Genomic DNA, 7,975 nt, shown 5'->3' with positions numbered 1-7,975 from the left:
TTGACGCAATGGGCACTGTTCAAGGATGGAGTAAACCAAAAAACAGGCAGGCTTTGAAGTTACATGATTTAAACCATCCAGGCTGTGTCCAGAGTTTCTCGCATCATGCTGCATAAGTCATTACTTGGTCAGTCAGAATTCCCAAGGGATACAGCAGCAAGGCCGCCCTGCCTCTGATAGAAGGTCCATGAACTTCGAGGCTGAGTTTGCCACAAGCAACCTTGGAAACCTCCCCAGTCCCCACCTACAGCTTCACTGAAGTTTCACTCAAGCCCCAGACCTAAGCAAGCTGTCAGATGTGAGGAGGTTTCTCCTCCCAGAGTCTGGGAGGCCTGTGAACCCACCAGCAGCTCATCAGGAAATGGTTCTTGTTGCAAGAGGAGATTCACCTGCAGCAGTGCACCCCACTTCCTTCAGGGGAAAATCAGGAAGTCGTTCACTTGCCGTCTACCACAACTCCCAGGGAACATCAGGAAGAGTTTCACTCTCCCAGGATCGGGAACAGTGCCGAAGCACTGGCTCGGGGCCACCTCAGCCACGCCCCGCATCCAGAAAAGATTTCCTGAACGAAGCTCTTGCTCCTGGGAAGGTAGCCACCCGCAGCCCTTGGCACTGACAGGACTGGCTGATCTCGAAGTACTTGCCAACACTTTGAGCATGAAAATGCTTTCATAGATTTTAGACTTTGCTGCTTTCAGAGGATTTTCAAGCACACATTTCTTTTTTTTTAAATTTGATTCTGACGACAGGCCTGAGAGGCACACAGAGTTGGGAACAGAGGGAGAGGGAGCCGTGGTCGAGTGGCCCTGACGGGGAAGTGGCCAACCGCTGCCCACCAGCTTGGAAGGGGTGACACCTCGGTCCTAGCAGGCTGGAAGGGGTGACTCACTCTGGTTGTCGGGCAGCTCAGGGGATTCCCACTCAGGTTCCTTCCTGCCAAAAAGAAAGCAAAACTCAGACTGCAGAGACAGCCATGGCGGGGAGGGGCCAGGGAGGGCCTGGGACAGCCCTGAGCAGACGCGGGAGGGACCACATCCTCCTCCCACTCCCCGGGGGCCAAGGTCTCGGGGGCAGCAGAGGGCACAGACAGTTCGGACCTGGAGCCGCTGTCCTGGGCCTCAGCACCCCCAGAGAGAGGCATGGGCCTGGCTGCAGGTTGGGCCTGATGCTGCAGTGGACGCCTGCTGCTCACACGCTCAGCAGGACTGGAGAGACCCCATCAGCTGCCCGCTGGGCCCACAGACCACTGGGGGGCAGCTGCCACTGCCACCCACTCTGCCCGAAGGCTCCCGAAGGCAAGCAGCTTACCACCTCCCCTTTGTTTTCCTTTGTCATGTGTCATCTGTGCTCCAGAGGACACTTCCGAATGCTAGTGGCACCTCCGCTCCCCACAGGCGTGGCTGGTCCCTAGAGGCCCTCACCTCACGTCCTTCACTTACTCAGGCCTTTGGGAGCACAAACGCCAGCTTGCACACAGGGCCAGGAGGCCAGAAGGCTGACCTGGGCTCCCACTCAGGACCCCGGACATGGGAGGCCCCTCATGTGCCTGGTGCCATCCCCAGAGGAGGGGCCGGCACTTGGCAGAGCCAGCCTCCCAAGGCGGGGCCACCTCACCAAATACAACCAGCTTCTTCTCCTAAGAGCTCACTCCTTCTCTGCTCGCTTTTCAGACATTTGAAGGACAACCCTGGGCTGCGGCTCTTGAAAGAAGCCGGTTTTGCTCTCACTCTGCAGTCACCTGATGGATGCATTTCCAGAAAGGCTGGCCGCCAATTCTGCACCAGAATTCCCCTGAACAGGCGCCAGTCAGGAGGGGCTCCCCCCCCACAATCTCCCTCCCCTCACTCTGAAAGTGCACAGCCACCGTGGTCTCTCCACCAGGGCAGCCCCCAAGGAACGGAGAAAGACACAGTGGTGAGGCCCTGACGCCGGAGGTGGGGACAGTCTCATCCCTCTGGGGCATCTCAGAACCACAGGGAGGAGGAAGTGAAGCCACATCTGAAGGGTCAGCCCAGGGCTGGCCCCCAGCCAGGAGGCCCCCAGCCAGCAAGGTGAGCCCATGCTGAGCCCCAAACATCATGAAGCAAGCACAGTTGTGACTGGCCTGCGCAGAATGTGGCATGCTCTATAAGCAAAGGCAGAGAAGACCCGGTTTTCATATCCGTGTGTATTCTCCATAGACTCAGGAAGGATACACAAGAAAGTAATAAAAGTGGTGGGGAGGGGACACATTCATGGTACACCATCTCACACTTTTAAAACCACCTGATGATATTACCGATTCAAAAACGTTTGTGTTTTCAGCAACAGAAGGTCACTTCGGAAGCTCTGGAAAACACAGAAAAGTACCAAGAAGAAAGTAAAGATTACCCCAAATTCCCCCACCATAGACAAGCCCTGCTGAGATTCCCTACTCAATTTAACACCTGCCTCCCTTCAGCCAACCTCAGAACACAAATGCCACCCATACCCCAGAGCCAAAGGTCCGGGTGACAGCCTCACATGCAGAATTAAATGTACCCAGGCTGCCCTGGCCATCCCCAGCCTCTGCTCCCCAGATGGCCTTGCCGCAGGGTCTTTGTACCAGCCAGGCCCTCACCTGGACCAGCTCCCTCCCTCCCCCAGGCACGTGGCACGGCCTGGGCCCTCTGCAGGTCTGAGGGTCTCGGACAGAGGTCTCTCTCCTGGTGGCCATGTGTTACGTGGCTTCTCCTCCCCATGCCCCATGTGACTAGAAGTGGTTTGTGTGCGAGTGTCCTCCCCCAGATGTGGCTCCTGGAGGGCAGCAGCCCCTGTGGCCTCATTCGGGGCCCATTTTCTGGCTCGTTCTTGTTGGATGGATGAAGGCATGAGTGGGCAACAAATGGCAGGACAGAGTTCAGGTCCCAGGGGCTGCCTTTGGAGCTGGATCTGCTGCCCTCCCGCCCCCTCTCCCTCCTGGTTCAGCGGCAGGTCCACGCGCGCCATCTGCCGGCCACAGTGGGAGCTGCCACCCTAGCCTGCGAGACCCCTGGCCCTGACCATTCCGCGCACCTGCTCCCTACAGGGACTTTGCTCCCACTGACTCACTTCAAACCCACAAACTCTGAGATGCCTCTGCTCACACTCGGACCCAGCAAGTCGGTCATCTGGCCAAGGTCCACATCCCCGTGTCCAGGAAGCTCCAGGTGACCCTCCCAGGGTCTCCCCTCCACCCTGCCATAGCCGGCACTCCAGGGCCCACCACTGCTGTCCACAACAGGGCTCCTATCTGGCCAGCCCTACCCCTGGTCCAGGATCCCAGCATTCTTCAGCCCAACTAGGATCTCTGACCCTGCTCCTGCCACCCATCCACATCCTTCCTTGCTTCCCCAGACCCCAGGCCCATCCCTGTCAGCCCCACCCTCTCCAGCCCCACCCTCACGGTGGCCATCTGCCAACACCCTCGCTCTAGGTGGCCTAGTCTTCTGCAGCTGACCGGGGCTGGAGGAAGTAGTTCTTGGTCTGCTGGGGAAGCTGGGTGCCCTCCTCCACCACCCGGTCCAGTCGCTCACCATCCTGGGATGGCAGCCCATGGCGTCCCCCGCTATACATGGGCCTTTCCTACACACTGACAGCCAGAGGACTGGACACCTGATCCTTCTAAATCCCCCTCCTCCACAGGACCAAGATATGTTCAGTGATGACAATGGCCTGAAAAGAAAAGCAAGCAACAAAAATGTTCTTTCACCGAATTTCATCTACACAATCATGCCAGTAAAAAAAGCGAATATATTAAATAAACAGTACAAAAAAGGAAAAAGTGATGGATTAAAGCTTTCATGATATTAATGTATCTTTTCAACAACAAGGGAAATATTTATACCAACATATCCATTTTTCACAGTAAAGGATAATAACATTATAGTCTACTTTCTGTTTTTGAGTCTTAATGTCTGCAAATTTGACAATGATTTTGTCACAGTTGATCTTTTTCTTCTCATCATGTTCAATAGACAGTCCAGCCATATTTGTCCATCTATTTTTGCTCATAGTTGATCAAAGAACACTTTTTTCCTTTTTTTTTCTTGTGAGGAAGATTGGCCCTGAGCTAACATCTATGCCAATCTCACTCTATTTTGTATGTGGGACGCCACCACAGCATGGCTTGATGAGCGGTGCCTCAGCCCACGCCCAGGATTCGAACCCACAAACCCTGGGCTGCCAAAGCGGAGCGTGCGAACTTAACCAATATGCCACCAGGCCGGCCCCAGAACACTTTTTATTAACCTTAATTTTGGTAATTTTCTTTCACTCAAATCCACAGATACGCAAAGTTAGGGAGAACCTTAAACACAGGATATGTTTGGTAGAGGTTCATAAAGATTCCACTTCACAGTACGTTCCAGAAATTGGGATTCTGTCTATGTCTTTGTTTGGTGGAAGCCAATCCTAGTGGCTTTCAGACGTTTCTACAGTTGAAAAACTGTATATTCAAGTGAAAACGCTAAGTGGCTGTGTACAGCAGCAGAATAGAAATAACTCCAGCACCGTGGCTGCGCTACTGTCACCTGCTTTGCTGTTTAAACTCAGGAGTGCAGGGGCCGGCCCCGTGGCTTAGCGGTTAAGCGTGCGCGCTCCGTTGCCGGCGGCCCGGGTTCGGATCCCGGGCGCGCACCGAAGCACCGCTTCTCCAGCCATGTTGAGGCCGCGTCCCACGTACAGCAACTAGAAGGATGTGCAGCTATGACGTACAACTATCTACTGGGGCTTTGGAGGAAAAAAATAAATAAATAAAATTATTAAAAAAAAAAAACAAAACTCAGGAGTGCAAAATCCCACCAGGGCTGGCAACACACACAGCACCCAAATTTCAGGAGCTTCCCCCAGAAACAAAGGGTGTAGCTGATTTCCATGTAGGATGCGATGTGTCTTAGAGGATAGGCCTCCCGAGTGTGCTGACGTGAAGAAGCCACAAAAGATATTCCCAGGAGGGGTATTTTATCACTGACATCATTTAGGATTGCTGGCACACGGTAACAATAGAAACCAAATGAACTTTCAGTTAGTTTTGTTACGTAACACCTCCCCTTTGGGTTGCAGGATGAGGTGGGCCGTCAGAGGCTGCACTGTGCAGGCCCAGAGGCCCAGGCACCTGAGCAGGCTGGGCCACTGGGCGGGGCTCAACACTGCACGACTGGCTGGAGGTCGGCGTAAGGACAGCTGGACCCCAGACTCCCCCAGCACGGCCAGACGACCTCCCATTCCTCACTCCTATGGCAGGCAGGAGGTGACGAATCCAAGGGCTCTCTGGCCTCAGGGCCACTAAGCTCCATTCTCCCCCGTGGCTCCTATGGGGCTGGAAGCCAGGCTAAGCAGGAGACAGCGTGTTGGCCAGATGCTGCTCTTGGGGACCCTCAGAAGAAGTGGCTCTGTCCCAACTGATCGCCTGAAGGGGAGCCCATCCTGGAAGTTCCTGCTGTGCACACAAGTCTCCCAGCGGCCCCCCAAGGGCTACCCTCTGCAATGTGACAGACAGCCAAGGGTCATCGGACACTTGAGTGAAAGACAGAGAAAGACTGCTGTAAGGAGGGAGGAGGGATGGTGAAGGCGCAGCAAGAAAACGTGAAAAGAACTAACGTTAGTAACCTCAGAGGAAGAAAGAGGAGAATTTGTGAAACAAGATGCGATAAAAGTCAGTGCTACAAAAGGAACTTATAGAATATAACAGGGAGCCCTTAGAAATTAAAAATGGGATATTAAATTAAAGAAAAAGTCAGTAAAAGGGTTGTACATTGAGGAAATCTCCCAAAAGTAGAACAGAAAGAAAAGGAGTTTAAAAACAGAAAAGAGAAGAACATTTAATGAGGGATTCTGAAATCTTAGGAATAGGAATTCCAGGAGGTGGAAACAAACAATGAAGGGAAAGAAGTTATCAGAGAAATAACGCAAGAAAATACCCCCAACTGAAAGGCATTATTTTCCAAGTTGAGAGGGCCTACGGGGCTGAGCAAACAATAGGGGGAAAGCCACACCAGGTCTATCATCTTGAAACTGCAGAAAAAGGAAGATAGGTAAAAGATCCTAAAAATTTCCCAACAGGGAGAGCGAGTGAGCGAGAGCCCACACAAAACAGATCATATAGAGAGGATGGACAAGCAGAAAGACATGGGACTCAACAGTAACATGGAAACTGGAAGGCAGTTTCTAAGAGAAAACAGGTTACAACCTACAGTTCATTGCTCAAACTGTCAATCAATCAGCCTGAGGATGGAATAAAGACATTTTCAAACATGCTGCATCTCAAAAAATTTGCCTCCCATGTACTCTCGATCTGAGGGCAGCTGGAGGATGTCCACCAAGGTAAGGAAGTAAGTAAAGAAGAGGCTGGCATTGGCTCCAGGAGAGAGGAGAAACTCCTGGAAAGACAGGCAAAGGGCAGCCCCGAAAGGCAGCTCTTGGCGGACCTGTGTCTGTGACTAGGTCTGGAGGCAGCCACCCCAACTGGGCTGCAGAGAGCTGGCTGCAAAGAAGGAGCCCCGGGAAACACAGGGATGGCTGGTCACCTGATGGGTGTGCCCTTTTGAGAAGAGATATACAGCTCTGACAGACAGTCTGGGGCCGGATCAATGAGGGTACATAAAAACAAAGCAAATAAACATGACTAACTGAAAAAATTAGAGACAATGGTCAACACAAGGAAAAGGTTATATGGGAAAGGAAACACAAACATAGTGCATTATGTGGATTTGCTGTGAACAGTACTTATAGAGTCATATTCATCAAAATACTGACAAAGGATGTAACCAATAACTTTTAAGTTAAAAATCAGTAACAAAAAGCATGTTGGTCTGTTGATGCAACCTGACATCACTGGCTTACAGAGTGTGTTCAGCCCCTTGCAGCCCTTTGTCTGCTCCTTTTGCCCTGGCCAGTACAAATCACTGTCCACGCTCCCCCTGGCACCGCCTAGGCCCAATGTATGCACCCCTGTCCTCCACACTGTGGCCAGAGAGCTCTTCCCCAAAGGCAAACCTCAGTGGTTACTCCCTCTTGAATCCCAAAGAGGCTGCTTCTTTTCAGAAGGTGTCTGTCCAGAGGTATCAGACCTGTGACACTGTTATGAGAGGTTCGGGGATTCGATCAGAGACATAAAAGAAACTTTCCACTCCAAACAAATGGACTGAAGGTATATTTTATTACATAGAGGATAGTAAAGGTGATAGTCCGCAAACAGATCCGAATAGGCCAAATATTAAGAGGGAAAAACATCAGCTCGACTGGAAAGGGAAAACATCCACATTGGCTGAGATAGCAGCAGATTCGAATAGATCATACAACGAGAGAGAAAAACATCAGATGGACTGGAAAGGGAAAACATCCACATTGACTGAAGGGAAATGACACAAATCAACCGGAAAGAGAAGCACCAGGTTGACTGAAAAGAGAACACCTCAGATCGGTTACTCACAACATCCACGTCCCACTGCCAGGGAGAGTCCCTTCGATTGATACGGCTCGGCGCGAATCTGATCATCAGAGGTCCTGGGCCGGGTGTCCCCTCCACAGGTGAGACTCTCACCAGGCCTCGGTTTCCAGCAGTTTATATAAGCAGGTACAGAGTTTACAGAGCAAGCATTTAGTGTTTCCATGCACAAACGGTTATCAGTGGCATATGTGCACTGAGCCTCCTGGCTATCATCCCAGCCCGGCAGTTGTGTACGTGCATTATTTACCCTGGTTATCATTCCAGCCCGGCACAGATGGCCAGTCTGCCCCAGGCTGTGGTGCCTGAAGAGCCTTGAAATTTTTACACATTGCAACTATCTCCATGGGAGAAGGGCCAGTTTCCACCATGCAGAAAGCAGCTTTTATATTTCCTTTTGTGCTGGTGGCTGTAGTTCGATGGATCAGCCAAACATGGCTGTACTCATGTCAGGACAGACACCTTCTACACTGGAGACTGAGCCCAGATGTCACCTCCTGTGACACCTTCTACAGTGGAGATGGAGCCCAG

The sequence above is a fragment of the Diceros bicornis genome, chromosome 28, assembly GCF_020826845.1.
Source record: "Diceros bicornis minor isolate mBicDic1 chromosome 28, mDicBic1.mat.cur, whole genome shotgun sequence".
Classification (NCBI taxonomy): Eukaryota; Metazoa; Chordata; class Mammalia; order Perissodactyla; family Rhinocerotidae; genus Diceros; species Diceros bicornis.
Note: the sequence above shows the minus strand (reverse complement) of the source record.